Source organism: Glycine soja, chromosome 2, assembly GCF_004193775.1.
Source record: "Glycine soja cultivar W05 chromosome 2, ASM419377v2, whole genome shotgun sequence".
Taxonomy (NCBI): domain Eukaryota; kingdom Viridiplantae; phylum Streptophyta; class Magnoliopsida; order Fabales; family Fabaceae; genus Glycine; species Glycine soja.
Window position 1 is genome coordinate 14880032 of NC_041003.1, and position 22284 is coordinate 14902315.

The window sequence follows — 22284 nt, forward strand, 5'->3', positions numbered from 1 at the left end:
AATGCCTATATATATATATATCTCTTTCCTCTTTTCTAGAGATATAGACTGAGAGCTCTGGTTTCTTTCTGCCAACAATTTATCTCTTTCTTTTCCTATACAAAACTTAATTTTTTTGAGAGCAAGAGCATTGGTGTTCATAAGGTTCGGGGATCCTTTCGCTGCACACGATCGGAACCAACGGGTTGTCGTATCTTGGGAGAGGAGTGCAATCAGAATTTCTTACCCGTGCAGTGGGGGCGTTTTCTCTCTAAGGATAGCGTTTACGCGCTTCAACCCAGGCTATATCTTTCTTCCCTTAATTTTTCTTTCTTGTGCTTATTGTATGTTATAATGAATTATTCGTGCGTTGTCAATTAAATTTAATTTGCTACTGCTATTTCGTTATTTAATTCAAGACTGTGCATCTTCTTCATATTAATTTTTTTTTCATTTTTTGTTTTATTTTCCAACAGTCTTAGAGAGAAAAAGGTTTTATTTTTTCACTTTCTTCTTGCATAGTCTTTTTGCAGTAGCATCCTATTTTATCAAAATGTCCGCCATGGATATGATTAAGTCCCTTTCCAGTAAGCCTGAAAAATTTACGGGTGAAAATTTTTTTTGTTGGCAACAACAAATGAAATTCTAGCTTACTGAATTGGATTTATACTCTGTGATTTCTAAAAGAGAAATAAAAACTTCAACTTCCTCTACTGATATAGTTCAAACTGATGCAACCATTAAGCATGATGTTTCTGATAAAGATATTTTATGTCATGGACGCATTTTAAGTGCTTTGGCTGATAACATATATAAGATTTTTTGTCATACCAAAACTTCTGTTGAGTTATGGGAAGCACTTGAATTGAAATATGGATCTGCTGAAAAAGGTTTAAGTCATTACTCTTGTGAAAAAATGATTGAGTTTCAAATGATTGATGGAAAATCTATTTCAGATCAGATCCACGAATTTGAAAACATTGTTTATGACATGAAATTGAAAGGAATTGTTTTGCCTGACATTATGCTTGTGGCTTTCATGATATCAAAATTGCCTCCTTCGTGGACTGATTTTGCTCTTTTTTGCTTGAAGATGATCCTAAAACTTATGGTGAGGCCATGAGGTCTATTGATGCACCTTTTTGGAAAGAAGCTATTATTGATGAAATGAGTTCTCTTAAAAATAATAAAACTTGGTTTCTTACTGATCTTCCCCCTGGTTGTAAAAGTATAGGTTGTAAGTGGGTTTTTCGAAAGAAATTAAGAACTGATGGATCTATAGAAAAATTTAAGGCAAGGCTTGTTGTGATTGGGTGTAAACAAATAGAAGGTGTAGATTTTTTTGATACATATTCTCCTGTTTCTAAAGTTACTACCATTAGGGTCTTAATTGCACTTGCTTGTGTTTTTAATTTAGAAATTCATCAAATGGATGTAAAAATTGCCTTTTTAAATGGTGAATTAGAAGAAGAAATTTATATGAACCAACCTGAAGGCTTTGTAGAACAGGGGAAGGAAAAGAAAGTTTGCAAACTTGTTAAATCTTTATATGGTTTGAAACAAGCTCCAAAACAATGGCACGAAAAATTTGATCAAGTTGTTCTTTCGTATGGTTTTCAAATCAATAATACTGATAAATGTGTGTATGTGAAACAATTTGATGATAATGGATGTGTCATTTTATGTTTGTATGTGGATGACATATTGATATTTGGTAGTAATATGCAATTCATAAATGATGTGAAGTCTTTCTTGTCTAGAAATTTTGATATGAAGAACCTTGGTCCTGTAGATGTGATTTTGGGTATTAAGCTTATAAAGAAAAATGATGGCATGATTTTAACCCAATCACACTATGTTGAAAAGCTGTTGAAGAAGTTTAATTATTTTGATGTGAAACCTGTTTCTACTCCTTATGACTCATCCATCAAGCTAAAGAAAAATTTGGGTAAAGGAATTTCTTCACATAAATATTCTCAAATTATCGGTTCTTTGTTGCATTTGACAAACTTCTCTAGGCCTGACATTGCATATGCAGTTGGTAGATTAGGAAGGTATACTAATAATCCTGATCATTCTCATTGGATTGCATTAGAAAGAGTTTTTAGATACTTAAAAGGAACCATCAATTATGGCATTCATTATACATGTTTTCCTGCAGTAATTGAGGGGTTTAGTGATGCAAATTGGATTTCTGATTCTGATGAAACAAAATCAACAAGTGGTTATGTTTTTACTTTAGCTGGTGGTGCAGTATCATGGAAATCTGCTAAACAAACTATTATTTCACGTTCTACTATGGAAGCAGAAATTATTGCTTTAGATACTGCTACTAGTGAGGCTGAGTTTCTTAAAAATTTGTTATGTGATCTACCATTGTTGAATAAGCCTATACCTCCAATTCCAATGCATTGTGATAGTCAAGTTCCTATATCTAAAGTTACTAGCAAAAATTTTAATGAAAAAAGAAGACACTTAAGAGTGAGACATAAGTCTATCAGAAATTTGATTTCTCATGGTGTCATTTCTCTTGACTTTGTCAGGTCAGAAAATAATATTGCGGATCCGCTTACAAAAGGGTTGACGCGTCAACAAGTACTTGAGTCGTCGAGGGGAATGGGATTAAAGCCCATTATTTAGTTACAACAATGGACACCCGTCTCCGTGTGATTGGTGATCCCATGAATGGAGTTCAACGGGTAACAACGAAATTGTTTGTTGACTAAAGTACACCAAAATGAAATTTGACGGAGCTGTTCCGTTTCTCATTCCTATGACGAGGTGTATTATAAATTGTGGCAATATTAAGGTTGAGGTATTTATATATGTGTATTTTTGATGGAAAAAAAAAATACCTCTTAATGAATCCGATGACAATTATTGTAGGGGTGAGGGTCACAACTCACTCTTTGAGGATTCACCTAGTGAGTGTGGTGGTGGGGCCGCCACTGTGAGATATGGGCTAATCTCTAAGTGACACTCACGAAACAAGATACAAGCGCAAGGCCGTGTAACGCGCTACCACTGATTAGAACCTAATTGAACACCAATATTGTAGGAGTTATGTACTAAAGTCCGGTTAAAGAATATGTAGTTCAAGACAATCAAGTCACTACATTTTTCTCGGATGGAAGTTCATAAACACTAGGTATAAGGCTCAAACCCGGAAGGTTCCTTATACCGAAATACAATATCACATGCTCTTTCTCTTATATTTTTATCTTTCAGAAAATATATTTTAAAATTTTAAATTATGTGGGGGAATGTTGATAAATATTTGTGTTTTAATTTAAAATTTATAAATATATATTAATTCTATTTTATAAAATAAAATATTTATTTTAGATTTTTTTTTAAGATTTTGTTTTAATGAGTCAAACTAGTTTGTTAGATTTGTTTTGACAACTGTAGGTTGGTTTTCCAACGGTCATATTTCTAACGGTCATATTTTGTTGTTGCAAAATGCCTATATATATATATATCTCTTTCCTCTTTTCTAGAGATATAGACTGAGAGCTCTGGTTTCTTTCTGCCAACAATTTATCTCTTTCTTTTCCTATACAAAACTTAATTTTTTTGAGAGCAAGAGCATTGGTGTTCATAAGGTTCGGGGATCCTTTCGCTGCACACGATCGGAACCAACGGGTTGTCGTATCTTGGGAGAGGAGTGCAATCAGAATTTCTTACCCGTGCAGTGGGGGCGTTTTCTCTCTAAGGATAGCGTTTACGCGCTTCAACCCAGGCTATATCTTTCTTCCCTTAATTTTTCTTTCTTGTGCTTATTGTATGTTATAATGAATTATTCGTGCGTTGTCAATTAAATTTAATTTGCTACTGCTATTTCGTTATTTAATTCAAGACTGTGCATCTTCTTCATATTAATTTTTTTTTCATTTTTTGTTTTATTTTCCAACAAAAAATATATATATATATTTTTTATAATGAAAATGGATTTTAAGAGTATTTGAGAGGCATTTCACGTTGAGGTATTGCATTTACATTTCTTAATGACAAAGACAAATATATATCACGTAGCCTAGGTTCCTTAGCGTTGGAGAAATGCCAATTTACAATGAAAAATCATAGAGTTGCTGCCCGAATGTATTTTTATTGTTTTTGTTTTTCCCTTTAGTTGTCATTTATTGTAACTCAGCCATGTATAAAAATAAAAAAACTTGTAACTCAGCCAAGTAAAATAAAAATTGTAAAAAAAGAGTATGTATGTTTTGTTTTCTTCTTTTGTATTTATCAAAATGGAAGTTCTGTCTTCTATCAAACTTGAATTAATTGTGGTTGGAGCAACAATTAGCTATAAGTCCTTATTCTGTATTTCTATTTAAATTTTGTATACACGATCAAAAGTTGTTTGTTTTTTTTTCTCTCATAAAAAATCCCCATGCCATTTGGATGTACAAGCGGAAGTTGACATGAATAAGACATTATAGTTTTTCTTTTTATACATCAGAAAACAGAAAGAAAACTAGCTCCTAAGATGAATAACTCTCATTACATGCGTCACATATTTAGCAAGTCAATCTTCACAGAAATTAGCTTCCCTTAGAGTATGCTGCAAACAGACGTTTTAGTCCAAGACTAGCAGGTCTTGAATCTTCTTGATCAGTGGTAAAAAAGGATGAAAAGCTTTCAGATTGTTGTTGACCAACTTCAAGGGTATCTTTGAATCAATTTCACAAACAATAATTATGTAGTTGTCGTTCCATGCCTTTTAAAGATCATGAAGCATGGCAAAAAACTTAGCATTAAGACTAGTAGAAATTTTACAGGCACCTATGAATCCTGATATCCAATTTCATAAATGATCCCAAAAAATGCCACCATATAACTATCTTTCTTCGGGTTCTCAAAAGAGCTGCCATAAATATTCAATTTAATAACAGGAAAGATTAGAGGTTCTTAGCTAACAAATCGAACATTCTTTTAATAAACTTTTTCTCTAAGCACAATATGAAAAATAAAATGAATTGAAGTTTTCTTGTATGATAAAATAATCTTATGCACTTTGAAATTTTCTGACAGTTTTATGTATAAAAAAAAGTATCCAATCACTATTGGTACCGACAAGTAGTTACCATAAAACAAAATTAATCTGAATTTCTACTTAACTGCTATGATCTCATTCCCTCTTCCCTCAAGTCTGGCTCTATCGAGGCTAGCTGTTGTTGAATAATCATGCATCAATCTCATTTTAAATTGCAACCAAACAATTAGAACACGAGAAGGAAAACCCATAAATCCGATGAAGATGGAGCTAAAACTACCAAATAACCAAAAAAGAATAAAAAGAGGAAACACCATATTAATTACTATGATTCTCGAATTTTTTTCCCTAAAGAACTGTAGTTTTCGCTATAACATATTTTAAAAAATAAAAACTTTAACTACAGAATACAGAACCGAGGTTGGTTAGAGGCTGACCTCAGACCTAATGTAAGAAAGAATGTAACAGTCTTAAGATACATGTCCGTATGGCTGCAAGTTAAAAATAGAAAATTAATTAACGGGTTTTGTCACTTTCATCCACCTCTTTTGATTTTTCTTTGAATTAAAGTTACTATGAAAATTAAACGTTAGGTAAGAACGAGTCACAACAGTTCACTTGCTACACATGGAGACCATAAAATACAGTTATTTTGATTTTGATTCCATGAAGAGTTAACGTGAATTTTGATTTCACCAAGGATCCGTTGATATTAATTATTAGGCATACAGTATTAAGCAAAATAAAAGGACACGTCAATTTACCAGTCACGCTTTAAAAATAAAAGAATTACTTGCAGTTACTTTACTTTGGTTGTAACAAAAAAAAAAAAAAATACTTTACCTGAAATCCGTCCCCCCCTAAAAAAAAAATACTTTATAGATAAATTTATAATAGTAATGCTTAAATATGAGTTTCTTAAAGTACTACTTTTAAAATTAATCTCTGTTATAATTTTTTGTTTATTTAAAAATTGTTAAAGAAACATGTTTTCCCCCCTCTAATAATCGACTATAAAGGTAATTTTCAATATATAAAAATTATAAACAAATAAAAATTAATGCATTTTTAAGAATTAAAAGTATATTTAAGTTTTTTTTCATCTCAAGATGGAGAAATTTTTAATATTTTTTTTTAACATTGGTGTAGTGTATATACAAGAAATGGATTTTTTTATATATTGGCATATATGATTAAATACATTATTGCTTTTTTTATTTGAACATTGATATGAAGTATTTAATGACTTCATTATCAATAATCAGTTACAATATATGATTTTTATCTCGAATGATGATATTTTTATGCAAAAGACATGAATCCGAAAGACCGGAATATTGGTTAAGATGGGATTATACAAAGTATTTAATTTTATATAATTAATTAGAAATATCACATATATATGAATTTTAAAATAATTATTATAAAAATTAATCACTTTAATATATAGATATATAAAATTTCTATTATTTTTATTAAGATTATAATTTGAATTGTGAAATGCATTTAAATGACAACATTAATAATTTTTCTCCAATAATGACCTAAATAACACTGGTTATTAATTATAAAATAGAATATTTTTTATTTTAGTCTTTTAAAGCATTTATTTGTTTTAGTTCTTGTAAAGTTTAATTTATTTATTTTAATCTTTGTTGTGAAGTAATGCCCTTAACTGAGAACATAATAAAAACATTGATAATTTATTAATATGTTATCTCATCAAAGAGTCTAATAGTATAGTAATATTTTTTTTTTAGAAAATTGTGTTCTGAAATGGGACACTCAACAAAGCCTATTATTAATGTGGGAAGGAAAACCTACTTCATATTATCCTTATTGTACACTTATAAGTTATAACTGACTAATTAAGTAACCTTGGTTGAGTTAGACAAAGGATAGTCAGTGAGGATGGACAATATTAATAGCAACGATCAATTGTATTTAGATTTGCCATCAAGGATTTTCATTGAGGAAAACCTTGCTTTGTTTTTAGTTTGTGTTTTTAGTGTAATGAGAAAGATAACAAGTTTACTAAGGCATATTTCTTTTATTGCATTTTATAAATTGGTGATAAGTCATTATCAGTTAATCTTGTTATTTCATAATAAGAATTAAAGTTAATTTTTTTTATAGAAACTAAAATATAAAAAAATATTTAAAGCATTAAAATTAAAAATCCTTAATTTTATAAGGATAAAAAGTTATTTAAATCTATAAAAAAAAAGGTTATAATTTTTTGGGAGAAAAATCCGCTCCAAACACGCTCCTTTTCACGTCAAAATGTATTTTCAGTTTGGCTTTAAGCTGCTTGGATAATCGATTAGTGGAGGCGCGTGGGAGAAGATGAGAATGTGAATTGATAGGAAATGAGAGGGGAAAATTGAGGCATTTGAAAATAATCAAAATGGTGGGCTCCACATAACATGACTAAGCGCGTGAACGTGGGCCCGTTCATCTTTCCAACTTCAAAAGGAGAAACCGCGCGACTTCCGGGCTGGGTGCCTCATTCTCATAGCTTTTTCTTTACCCATCACTTATCTATATTTTAATTTGTATAGTAAAATTAATACATTTTTTTTATTTCTATTCAATTTAATTATTATTTTATATTTTTACTCTTCCCACTGTAGAGGTGACAAAATGAACTTATTTTATAAAATAAATTACTTTTTTTTTGCAGGAATAAAATAAAGAGCTTGAGTTTTAAATTTTGTAAGTTTTAAGAAAAATGTATTTTTTTTTTAAAATCTGATTCAATAAGGATCGTTCCAGGTTTAGCCTGTAAAAAACTCAAAATTATTTTTTTTTCTTATTGAATTTGATCTTTATTTTTTTTTACGGCAACTTTATCTTTATTTATAAAAAAGTTAAAATTAAATTTGCATGATCCAATCGGCATTAGCCAACACCCACGTTTTTTTTTCTTGCATAGAAATAAAAAATAGCATAAAAAAATTTACAACCACGTACATTTACTCAATTAATTGCTTAACTAATAAAGTTATAACTCCTTGAATATATTTTTTTTCTTCACTTTTAGGTATATATTTCGTACTTATCTCTACAACTAGCATGTTTTTTTCTTTCGATCATTTCAAACTATTCTTCTTCTATGTCTAATAATTTTACAAGCACTAATATATAAGTTAAGTATATTTCAATAACGAAAAATACATTTAAATTTTATAATTATTATGTTTATATTTAGATATTTTATATTTTACCTTTTAATGAATTGATCCATGAGTTATCTTATAAATTTTTAAAATTAAGATTTCCAACTCAGGTATTTGAAAAATAAAATTGTAAATTGGGTTCCTTAAATGGTAAACCAAGCAGTTTCTTTTAATTAATACGATCTAGTAATAAAATAATTGAATTCATAATCTTTTAACATTATAATAAAAAATATATAAGGCGAAGCTTGGGGGCTGGTTGAAGCCTTCAAGTTTGCAGCTTCAATGGGTTTCAAAGAGGTTATGCTTGAAGTTGATTGCAAACTGTTGGTGAATAAAATCTTTAGCTCGAGTGAGAGTATCTTCATTGTATCCTAGTTTTTCTACTTTGAATCATGTAGTTCCTTATGTTGTAAATCAAATTATTAATGAAATGAGATAGGTACTATTTAATATAAAAAACTTTTAATAGTATAATAAAAAATATAAGTCAGCAAAAATAAATATAAAAATTTTCATGGCAAAGTGTATTAAACAACATTCACAGAAAAAAGAAATCACATGCTAACAGAAAATATATTACATTTTTATTTTTGGTTATGTTTTGTTAGTGTAGATGTATATCTATATTAATTAATACTATTTTTATTATACTAACAATATGATGTGAATGTACGTATAATATTAATGAAATTATATATCCATACAATACATCATATTGTTGTTTAAATTTGTAATATTTTTCGCTAGTATATAATATCTTTTATTGATTATTTGAAATATCTAACAAATAAAATATTGTCTTTTTAGATAAGGAACACATTGAAGTTGAATACAGTCAATAAGTCGAATGTCAGAAGCGAATTTAAATGTAGACAACTCCTTTATTAATGTACAATTCTGTTTTTCAGACAAAAAAAAAAGCAAAAAGAGAATAATACTCATTTTAACGTTGGAATAAAATAAATAAATTACCATCCTTAAAAAAAAAAAACCTTACAGTAAAATTGCATCTCTTCTGCCAATGTACTTGAGAAGAATTCCAACTCAAACATAACATATACTTTGGGACTTCAATTATAAATCGAATAAAACTTCTCCTGACATTTTATCAAGCATGCCATTGTTGATCACTTCCACAAAACTTCACTTAATAATATCTACAATTAACAAATATAAAACAAAATACGCACTTGATGTTGAATTTTTAATGTTTCAGTTCACATTTGTATATTGAATAGTTCAGGTTTCGATTTTAAAGTGGATCATTTTGTAAGCTTTCTCCTACTGATAAAAAAAACGTGACATCTACATACCATCCACTTGTTCAAGAGAGGAAGTTGAAAAAAAAAAGAGAAAAAACTACAATATGGGTTAACTTGTCCAAATAGAATTGCAATCATGTAATATGCTGATTTGTTTCGAGACGAGACTTTTGAAAAGTTATTGAGCTACTCAAATTGCAAATAGATTGTGAGTGTGAGAAAATTGCCAATGCAAAGTGCAAACAATTTGAGAAGAACCGAGGAAGACTTCGTAAATGTCCCAAACATACACGAAAGAAAGTTCAATGTTTGAACTTAATTTGAAGTCTGCTGTTTGGTTTTATAGTCTAGTATTTTATTTTCGAACCTCCGACGAGGCTCCTACCCGGTCACACTGTAGTGAGATAAATCACTTGCCTAATTTCACAGATTTGAATTCATTAACATTGACTCCATTATAACCATTTTGAGTACCATTTATGTTGTGAATTTGAGGATCTACACATCCCAGAAATCTAAAGTAACAAGAATTCACATCATATTTTAATTTAAAACCTTAAGATTTAAATTTATAAGTCTTATTTTTATTTATATAATATTTAATCTTTTCATTTTTACCAAAAATTTTATTTCACATTTATTCTCCAATAATTTCATATTTTGGAGTATTTTATGATTTTTTCATAAGTGGTGTTTCTAAAAATTTTAGCAATTTATTATCTCTTATCCATTGTTTCTAACCAAATGTTTTTTAATAGAAGAAATTTAGGAAAACAGGATGATATCGTAATACAAGACATGAAAAACCTTCAAAATCAAAAAATATTTATAAACATACTTATATTTATTTCACCTAAGAAAATAATTAAAGATTTAAACTTATGATGTGTTAGAAAACTTTATCTTTAAGAAAAATGTTATTCATAAAAAATATAATAGGAGATAAAAAAAAATTACCCATAGGAAGATGAATTAACAGTAACAATGAATATTAAAAGACAAGGATTCAAAATGAATTTAGATACTGTATTTTTTATATTATTATATCTAAATATTTCTAAGTGGCTCATAATATATTAAAATTAAGCTCCTTTTTCAACATATTTAACACAAACTCTCCGGTGGATTTGACATAGAGGACTGAGTCATAAAGTTTGGTTGACATTCTAAGCATAAACTAGATCAATGATTTAATGAAGTAGCAGTTAGAATAAACTTGTCTAGTAGAATACATCAAGATATGAACATTGTAAGTTTCGTAAGCCTGGAAATGGACATTTGAGTAACACAAATTTAAATATAGTTTCAAACGGACAAGTTGGAGCGGTCAAACAACTTTAAAAGAGTAGTGTTCGATTTTATTGGGAAAAGGTTGGACCAGAACAATATTATTGCTTATTGACACAAGAACTTTAATAAAGTAAATTTTTTTATAACTGATCAATGAGTAAATATTTTTTTTTCTTTCTGAAATCAGATTAGCGGTTGGTAGTTGGAACTTGGAACGAGGATTGTTAGCAGTAAGTAAACAGAAAACAAAGAAGTACTAAGGAGAGTGTTGCTTCCTGCACCTACCTAACACTCCATTACATTACCGAATGTTAAATCCATAACGTAAAATTATATTACGGATATGGAAGGGGGTGCCTCAAGCAAAATTTGGAGGTGCAGCCACTCAACTAATGATCTATAGAGATTTTCTTCCTGCACCCAGCATATTTCTTGTTGCACCCAATATTTTTGGAAACCGAAAATACCCTTATGTATGATCCATACAAATTATTAAAAATGTTTTATAAAATAATTTAAAATTAATGACCAATGTATATCTTTAACTTGTGACTTTAATATTATTAACACCACACTTTAATCAATTAAGCTAATAAGCCAATAATGTTAAAAATAATTAATGTTGTTATATATAACAATAAATTTTATAAATTATATTTAATACACATATAAGTTTACATTATAAATTTTATAATAATTAATTTTGATCTAATAATGTATTTTTTTACATATATAAAATTTTATTAAACCTATGATTTTTATTTTAAGTATATATTTAAAAAAACATTATTAGATCAAAATTAATTATTTTACAAAATTTATTATGAAAACTTATATGTGGATTAAATATACATTATAAATTTTAGTGTTACATATAATGACATTAATTATTTTTTAACATAATTGATTTGTTAGCTTAGTTGGTTAGAACTTTGTGCTAATAGTGTGAAAGTCATAGGTTCGAGACTTACATAGACCATTAATTTTAAATTATTTCATAAAATATATTTTTAATAATCCATATCGCCTAAAATATATGTATTTTCGGTTTTTCCAAAATATGCAGGGTGCACCAAGTAGATCTCTTGATCTATATAAGTTTTAGATAAATCTAGCCACTAGCCAGCCCAAGATTCTAAACAAACTTGGGCTTTGTTATTGGATTAAGCATATATGCTCAGCCCATTGGAGCGTAAGTCTTCTGGACCAGAGGAGCCTGCGCGCTTCTGAAAGCATCCATGGACCGAAAAAAAAAATAACAGCACCTACCTGGTGGCACAATCACGACTATTGCTACGTGCACCTATCAATATTTTTCCATTTTGCCCTTTCCTACTAGGCTTACGGATATGTAAGTGTTTTTTTTTTTTTATATAAAATATATTTTACAATTAATTTAAAATTAGATGGTTCAAGTAGAGTTGAAGAGGTGACTTTCATGTTATTAAGCTAATAAATCAACCATGTTATAAAATAAATAATATTATTATATGACATTAAAATTTTTAATATATATTTAATATGCATGTAAATTTAAATAATAAATTTTATAACAATTAATTTTAATATAACTTATTTAGATTGACTAATCCTGAAAAAAAAATTAATATTAAAAGAAAATTATTAATAAATTAAAAAAAACATACGAATTAGTTAATTAAGTTATATCAAAATTTATTATTTAAATTTATATACATATTAAATATATATTAGATATTTTAGTGTCATATATAACAATATTATTTATTTTACAGGTCTATTAGTTAAATTGTTTAGAGTTATAAAGTAACCGTTCACGTGCTTTATTTCCTGTTTGGCCGTTAATTCTAAATTGATTTTAATTCAATCCTACCTAGTTTATCTAAGCAGTGTATACTCGAAGAAACAAATAAACCTTGGAAGTTAGAAGAAGAAGAAGAGGTTTTGAATTCAAGCGATGGAGTCTTGGTCCATTCGAATCCGAAGATACGAAACGCTTCCAACAACGGCTAAAGACTTCGAGTCTCGTTGGAAGGCCTTCTCCCACTGAATCCATCCAACGGTGGCCTCGACTACTTGCAGGTTTGTCTTCTCTGCATTGTTCATTTCGTTGTGTCTTATATCAATGATATTTGATTGAGATAAGTTAACTATTTGTTGAACATTTTTCATTTGCTGTTACGTGTTTGAAACCTAGGCACGTGTGGACTCTTGCACGGTGGAGGCTATGCTATCTTGGAAGCCACCAATTTATTTATTTTGGTTTCTCTATGCTTTTTTTATATGATATGTAATTAATCTTTGTTTTTCTTTCCTTGTAGGTTCCTCTTCCATTTTCTACCTTCCTTGATCTTTGTAAGAAGCGGATGCAGATGTAAAGTAAGCACCAACAATGCCTTGATCATTGTCCTGCCTCACATACACAAACTCATGATGATACACAACATGCTTATTTGGCCTTGGAGGATGTTCCCGAACAAATTTATTTAGCACAGGTTCAAAATCCAACATCTGTGAGATAATCGGTATCTTTGTCAGTTGGTTTATGAAAGGATTTTTTTTTTAAATGAAAATACTATGCTTTGTGAATTTTTCGTTCAAGTATTGTTACTGTCATCTCTATGTTGGCCCTGCCCCTAAATTTCTTTTGTTTGCTTAATTCATAGTGTAATGGTGTTATGTTTTCAAAACGAATTTTGGTGACATGTACTTTAGGTGTCAATTATGAACAGTGATAGTCAGGCAAATGTTCAATTAGAAACCCTGAGGGAAGACATTCAGATGGTTAGTGCATTTATCTCTGCTATTAGTTTTGTAGTCTTTAGCTCTGGATATTAAATTCTTCTTCGTAATAGGAATTTTCATTCGAAAATTCCTGATTTAAGATTCTTGTTTTCTGCAGCCTCAGATTTTGGCATCAAAAGAATTATCCTCAATAAATTTGTGGATGAACAATGCCCAAGCTAGATCAAGTACTCGCTATGATCCACAGTCCACACCACAATCTTCTGTGCATAGTTTCTGGCTGCAAACAAGGTATATGTCTTCTTCTTCTTAATGTATCATATTGTTCCATCTGAAGTGATGGAGATGCTACTCTTCAGGATATGCTATCAGTTACATAGGAAATTTCAGTATATTGTTATGGCTTACTGATGTTTTGGTGTCTGAAGTAATGTGACAATAAATAATGTATAGTTCTCAATAAAGTTTTGGAACGTTATTTGCTTCTCTTTCTGAGTGTTCTTTTATGATTTTGGTGAAAATCCTTTCCAGGTTTTTCAATTACTTTCTGTAAAGAGCCTTCCCTATCTTCTCCTTTCACTCATTTCAATCGCCTTTACAGCCTTCTCTAACATAGCTAAATTCTTTGCAGTTGTTTTGTGACCTCCTTCTGCTAGTCCCTCACTCTATCCAATGCCTATATATGGGGAGGCTTCTAATCACAGGTATTCTTAAAAACAAACATTGAGAGAAAAGAGAGCATAGATAGAGAACTACTGTGATGCACTCAGTGTGATTGTTAGGTTCCCTATGTCTGTATTGATTTGTTAAATAGATTGTTGTACACTTGTACTAGTATGAGACTAATATAACTTTTACAAGTCCGGTCCATAATACCCAACTCACTAATGCATCATTATATTCTAACAGTTCTTTTGGTTGTTTTCCCCCAATAAAATCCATGTCGCAGTTCTGTTACTTTAGAAAATCCTGATCACTCAATTTATCCAAGGGCAGAATGCTCAATGGAGGTTGCGCAAAAGGTTATTTTTCAGGCAGGCGATGCACTTTTCATTCCTGAAGGCTGGTAATGTCTTAAGTTCAACAATCTCTTTATGATAAGCCTTTCAGTATCTGGGTAGATTATTCCTCAGCTGAATTAGGGAAAAATGTGTCAGGCTGGTTGGTTTGGACAGAGAAACTTGGGTGTTGCATGACAATACTATAACTTGTACTTTCATTAATTTCATTAATGTTTTTTTGCTGTAGGTTCCATCAGGCCGATAGTGATGGTTTGACCATTGCAATTAATTTTTGGTGGAGATCCAACATCATGTCTTGCATGTTGGAACACATGGATGCTTATTATTTGCGCAGAATATTGAGAAGGTATTGGTGATGATGTAGCTCATTGTTCAAAATTTGTCACTGAATAAATGCCTATTTGATATACTGACTTTTGAATGTTATTATTGTCTTGTCAAATATAATTCACCTGTTGATCGGATGGATGCATGTGAAGATTGATTGACAAAGAAATGGTATGTGCCTGCTTAAATTGTATGCCATTTACTGGAGAAAATTCTAATAAAGTCTACACTCTACATTATTTTCTTTTTCATTTATTGGGCAGTTGGGATTGGAGAATGTATAAAGCTAAAAATTGATACTTTCGTTTTACTATTTTTTTAACTTTTTGACCACACCTACATATGTATATATATGTAAATTATTCCCCTTTTCAAAATTCCTCAGATTTCTTGCTTCTTGAAGTGTTATTCTTTGCCTTCCTTTTGCTATGCAGAGAATCACTCGCTGGCTTAAAATTTTCAGATTGGTCCTGATATGGCCTTTGCCCAATGTTGAAGTGGATCATATTTTGGGTATGAGCCCATATAAGCCATCCACTTAGAAAGTATAAAAACTTCGTACCCCATTGCCCAGAGGCTCTTCGCTATGCGAAGGTATGGGGGAGGGATGTTGTACGCAGCCTTACCCTTGCATATGCAAAGAGGCTGTTTCCGGATTCGAACCCATGACCAACAAGTCACCAAGGCACAACTTTACCGCTGCACCAGGGTTCGCCCTCAATCCACTTAGAAAGTATATTCTAGAAAAAAGAAAAAGGCTGAGCAGGATAGATGCGAGTTAGTGATGTAGCAAGTGTGAGGAGAGAGGGATTGGTTGGTGAGTAACGGTTTATAGGGAGCATACATGGATAGTGGTGGGGGACGGGGAGGAGATAAGTAGTTATTTTTCTGTTGGAGTGAGGAGGTTATCTTCCTGTAGGAGCTTATGCTCTGGGTATTTCTGAGGCTTCTTGATTGTAAGAGCTCTAGTTTCTTAATTGTAAGAGCTCTAGAAGTTAATTTCCTTATTAATCAATAATAATCAATAATATTCTGGCCCTTTCATTCTATCAGGTCTATGATTAAATAGTTATTTGTTGTTGAATTACAATTTATGGAAAAATTTTAAAGCTAAGATTGAGGAGTAACAATTGTTGGAGCAGTGAGCACAAATCTCATGAGCATCCGTCATTTTATCTCTTAATTTTGTTTTCAAGTTTGGAGAAAGGAATGGTTTGCTATCTGTCTTTCTCTAACCTGACAAAGTTCATTATAAAGTTAAATCATCTGGTTATTAATGATTTTTTCCTTTCTCTTCATTAGTTCAAAGTTATTGTAGTGGACTTGTGACATTTATTTTTCAATATAGGACAGGACCAACTACTGCTTAAGTTGGGGATGGGGAAAACTAAGCTGCCTAATAATGGACAAGCAGGTAAGTAAATTATAAGATGGCTCTGATGAAGTTTGTTTGATGATTCTGTCCTTACAAGAAGAATAAATTTCCAGCTTATCTTTCTTGATAATCTGATATTCAGATCACGCTGATGAAAATTATGGTCAGATGTTGAAAGGGATGGATTTAAGAGAGAAAAAGCTTAAAGAAAGGAACACATTGCTAGAATTAGAACCTGCTGCATCCCAGGTGCTTCATGAACTCGTGTCTCTGGTTCACAAGTGTTAGTTCCAACCAGGATGGGCAATCACCATCTACTTCTATAACTGATTATGAGCTTGCAGGGAATGATAAATGTGAGAAAATAGTGACTGCTGACTTGAAAGATGATCCACTTGCTAAAATTCTCTGGGACGTTGAACCACAAACACTCCAATGTGTTTTTCTTGCTATGGCGGTGAGTTTTTATTCACCTACCAAGCTTGCAGATGTCAAAGAAGTTTGATATTCTTTATGCACTTGGTACTTTGAACTGTCGCTTCATTATGGTTAGACAAAGTTTACTATTTTCAGCATAACCTCCCAAGAACTTTAGAGGCTCTTGTACTGCATGTGCTTTCGCCAGTTGGGGTCGAAGTCCTCACTCGGAAATTCGATGAGATGGAGCAACAAACTCTCGAGGAAGATCGGTACATAATCTTGTGCAATATCTTCACAAGTATTTCATGTAATTGTTTGTAAAGAAGATAACATCCAGTTTTCTTGACCACCTCTGTAATTATAGGAATAGATTCTACGAGGTTTTCTACGGTGCATTTGATGACCAATCTGCAGCAATGAATTCAATTCTAAAAGGGAAAGAGTTGTTCACTGAACAGGTAATTGCTGAGCGTTGCTCTAACTTTATCTTGTGGAATTTAATGTTCTGTATTTATCTTAGTATCTTTTTATTTTGCAAAATTTAGTTCTATATTTAGCTACTGTTGCTTGTTGCTAGTTTCAACATTTCTAAGATGATTTTTCATTCATTAGAACTTTTGCCAGTAAGCAAGTCAAACAATTGTATTTCCATGCCCTCTCAGTCTCTTGAAATCATGAACCAGCTAAAAGCTTACTGAGGAATTGCATCTGTTTCTTTTGTCCCCATGGTTCATCTAATATTTGCTGACTTGGGTGAAAGAAAGTGAACAATTGTTGATTACTTATCTCTTTTAATTTCATCACTTAGTTCAATGTTACTCCATATTGTTTCCATTGTTACTGCTTTAAATGCCTGGCAAATAACAATGCTGATATATGGCATATGATCAAAATTTTCACATGCCTTGGATATTTGATCATCCCCTCCCATTTATGATGTCCTCTTGATAATTTTAAATGTAGACTGGAGTTTGGACACATGTTGTGTATAAGCACTATTTTATATTTAACGTTTTCTTTGGTTGTTCATTATTTGACAAAGCTATTTGATTGTCCGGGGCTACTTATTATGACTTATCTTGATGGAGTAGTGCTAGGATCACTTTGAGGTTATTCTCATTCAGTTACAATTGCTGCTTATCTAACCTTGAAAATAATTGGACATGACAGAGGTTGCAATCATACCTGTTTGCCATAACTATTTGGCAGTAATTGCATTATTTCTAGCTCAATAATCAACATGCATTTCATGTCATATTTTTGCTATTCTAACTTTGTTTCCTGCATTTGATGCTTTATTATATCCCTTAATATTTTTATATGCTTTGCCTTAACATCTATAACATTCTTTATATTCTGTACATGACGTATTCAATTTGGATAATTGATGATTTTTTGACCAAAGAAACTGTTTTTTATTTCTTAGAATAAATTGATTTTGACAATTTTGACTGTCTTGTTCTGTATTTTTTTTGCCCTGAGAGTGACAGATTTCCTAAATATACTTTGATGGTGGCATCTTTCTCTTTTCAATAGTCTCTATCCTCATCATTATTCCCGTGCATGAGTCTCTAGCATTGGTTGCACTGCATGTGCATTGAGACTTTAGTTTCACTTTCATACATGAGAGAGAATATGTAATTGGGTTAAGAGATTTTTGCTGCTCAGACAAATACATAGTCATTTAAACGTGGAGTGTTTTAATCAAACTAATCAAAACAAATTTTATTAAATGTTGAACAACTGAAGGAAACAAATATATGCACAATTTTGAAGCCCATGGAATTAAAATATTCATTTTGTTTCATTTCTTAACTTGTATGGTGCAGGCATTTAAAAATGTATTGGATAAATTTGTGGGAGTGAATCTGGAAAGCTGAAAGCCGGGTGTTAGAAGAGATGCTAAAAAAGGAGTAAACTTAATGGACAAATTGACCCCACCGTACCTCCAAAGAGTAAATTGATGCATATTTGAAACTGGAGCTTTTCTTTGTCTGGGTCTGTAGATGCCAAATGGAGTGAAACCTTATGGATGAATTGACCCCACAGGTACCTCCAAAGATTTAAACTGATGCATATTGGAGACTGAAGCTGTTCTTCGTCTGGGCATGGACTTTTATTTGTCAGTTTACAGTTCAGAATTCGATTTTCACTAATTTGAACTGAATGCAGGGCTGTATATATAAGTAACATCAGTTGTATACATGCTATCTGATTAACACGTTGAATTAACATGCCAAAATTTTATTGGGTTGATTCTTTGACCCCACCATTCATGTTTCTCCATAAATTAAAAACTTCCACTAGCCAAACCAGTTTACACTACCTAAATGATGTTCCTTATTCGTGTTTCTACCTGAAAGTTTTTATGTTTCACCTGGCGTTAGGGACGATTATATGGGTGAAAAAAGACGCAATCTTGATTTGAAACAAGTACAGAGCTGCTTTAGAAGCCCAAGTTGAAGAAATTATTATTCATAATACTCTGCAGCATTGTTCTTTTCACATTGCTTAGATTAATTTACAAGAGAAATGTTAGTAAAATATTTCTTTAAGAGTTTAATACACTTTTTTTATTAGTTTATTATCTAAAGGAAAATGTTAATCAATACGAAATTTTTTCATAAAATCTGTATTCGTAAAGAACTTATTATTTCAGAACATTTTTAATTAATCTCTGTACTGATCTGGTAATTCGTGTAATTCAAATACAAAGAAGATTATAAAAATATAGCATTGTTATCTAAATTACCAATTTAAAGATGACTTTATTAGGTAACTTGATTGACTTCTTAAATAGTAACTAGCATTCTTTATATGAAAAATATGGAATAGATATTAATAACATATGTACTCTGTATAATCGAGTTAGAAATTTAATTATGGAGCTGTGGTGAAAGTAATATTCGAAGTAGGCAGACAAAGAATGTCACCGTCCAAGCTAGTGTTATGTTATCTAAGAATAGCTCGAAAAAGAAAGTTGAGGTAATTATTAGTACTGTGGGGAAGAAAAAGATGAAAAAAAGAAGGGCTGTTGAGATGAGATTCCGTGGTGGAAGATGACATATGCAAGTATGTAAAATGTTGAGAGATAAAAAAAGAGGAGGGAATAGAAGAGGCTTTTAGTTTTTCTTCTTTTACCGTAGAGGGACATGTAAAGATGGAGTCTCTTTTAGTAAGCAAATGGAATGAATTGTACCTTAACCCTGCAACTAGTGAATATACTTTCTAAAAGCTTGGAATACCATAACACCCAAAACTAAAATAAACCATAAAATCCGACACCACCTCCTTTTGTTAATCCCCATGTTCTTTTTCCTTCCGTGCTCTTGCAGTGAAATTTATTGAGTTTTAGTGAGTAGGAACTTTCTTCATTCCTTTTGTTACCTTGTATGCTCACCATGAAACGTGTGTCAAATAATATCATAATATTTAACTATACAGTACTTAAGATATAGATAGCCAAAAAGAATAACTACTTAGCACGCAACGGGAATCCTTTAAAGTTTAACACTTAGAGCAAGTGAAATGCAATGTTATATGTTTCTTCTTTTTAAAGTCAAGTAACTTGAAAATACTATTAAAGCCAATGAGTTATAGTTCCTATAGAAGAATTGTTGCTTATATAAACAATTATATATATACAAGTAAGGTTGTCATTAAAAAAAAATATTATTCTGAGTCAAAATGAGGATTTTTATGCGAGTGAAGAGATAAAATATCCTCACTGAGAACTCGGTTAGATTTTGTCATTGGAATGGAAATTAATGAATGTTTTTAAATTTAATGTGACGATAAAATTAAGTACCTATATTAAAAAGAAAATTAAGAATCCAAATGAAGTTCTTTCATTAGAGATATTCTTAGAATACAAAATGCAAAATTGTAAAGTGTGTGCATCAAACAAATTACAAGAATTATAATTTATACTTTACTTTTTAAAATACATTTTTCATTTTAAAAGAGTGAAATCCTTTTTGAAAAACTATGAACAACCAATTATTGAAACTTTTTTTTCTTTGAATACGCGGGGATTTATCAGTTATCATGTTTGGTCGTGTTTAGAATCATAGTTAAACTAAATTAAAGTTGACAAATTGGTGGTTCATGCAAAAGCATGATAAATATCTAGACTAAATATTTCTTACACTGTTGAATTGCACTTGTGGATATAGCCAACCAAAGCCAAGAATTGAAATTCAAACTTTCAAAGGTGCATCAAGCATTTTTTTCATAACCGTTGACATTATTTTTTTCCCCTTTTACCTTTTCCTTTATTTTCTGTATGCTCTTCTTTTCTCTTTTCCTTTTAATTGATTACTACCTACGTGTTCCGGACCACCATAACACTCCGCACAAATATACATACACCGTAAGTTTATTTTGCCTTTTCACTCACGCTTATAAGCTTAGATTGCATGTTTTGGAGCGTCTCTTTAGAAAAGGCTCCATTTCTTCAAAACCATATCCATTTTTCGCCCTTCATCCCTCAAAAAAGAAAAAGTGTCGAGAAAAAAGAATTTCTTGGAATTTGGTTAATGCTCTAGTCAATAAATGTGGCAAGCCCCAACATTCCCAAAGTTGCCCAAACCGTAGCTGGTTTAGGAATTTGCAATCTTAGTCCGAAAAGGAATGAAATAAATAAATAAATTTTGCAATGAATGCATACATGCATGTTTGTGTAAATGCTTTATTTCTTGACTTGTCTGTTCAGAATTGTTAGCTCGAAGGTTTTAACTCTAGGTCTCGCTAACTGGTGTGTATTTTAATTTTTAGGATATTGGTTAAAGAATTAAAATAAATAAGTATTTATTAAAATAAGTATTTATTGTTAAAAACATAATAATATTTTTTAAAAATTATAAATAATATAATTTTATGTCTTCCAATAATTTTTTTCTTCTTTTAATTTTTTAAACAATGCTTTAAAAACCACAAGTTAACATTTACTTCTAACTTTAATATCTTTCCACCTTTTTTACCTAAGTAAATTAATTAGTTCATGGGACCCACATAGATCTTATGATTGTAATTACAATTACCTAGTGACCTCATTGACTCACGGGCAACGATTTGGAATTCACAAAAAAGCAGAGATGAGCTGTTTTAGTCTAAATATTATTCACGAAAATTCCTTAGTTAAATTTAACATAAAATAATAATGGCCAACTTGACCCTTATGAAGCCAAGTCTTGCATGGCACAAATAGAGACAAAAGCTAGCGACAATGAGGACTTTGGCATTTAGCTGCTAAATCCAAAAAATGGCGTCACTTCCTTATGCACGAGCTTCACAATCTACATCATTCGCTATCCGGACAGAGACTTAAACTAAATTATTATACAAATAATGTTCAAAATGCATGACAAGTTCCACTATCACAAAGATTTTTTTTGCACTAATTTAGTTTATATATAGTAATTAATTTGACCAATTATAGAGGGGACCTTATATCTTCCAACGAGGTGGATTTTTCTACAGAATTACTTAACATGTTTACTATATGTTGGGTGTATGACTAATGCTAGTAATTTCTAACCCTAAAGCATCTCTCTCTCTCTCTTCAACATCAACGAGGGTTGCAGCAAGGACATTTCAGTCATTTTAAAACTTGCATGGTTGTGACAGCTAAAACCCTTTGCCGACATGTGATAACCTCATTTACGTGATATAACCTACGCGTATACTTCATCTTAAAAATTTG

General features: G+C 30.9%; 1 pseudogene; it reads left to right on the forward strand.

The window, feature by feature from the left end:
• The first annotated feature begins 12561 nt into the window (after nucleotides 1-12561).
• LOC114389762 lies at nucleotides 12562-18911 on the forward strand (annotated as a pseudogene).
• Nucleotides 18912-22284: the final 3373 nt, after the last annotated feature.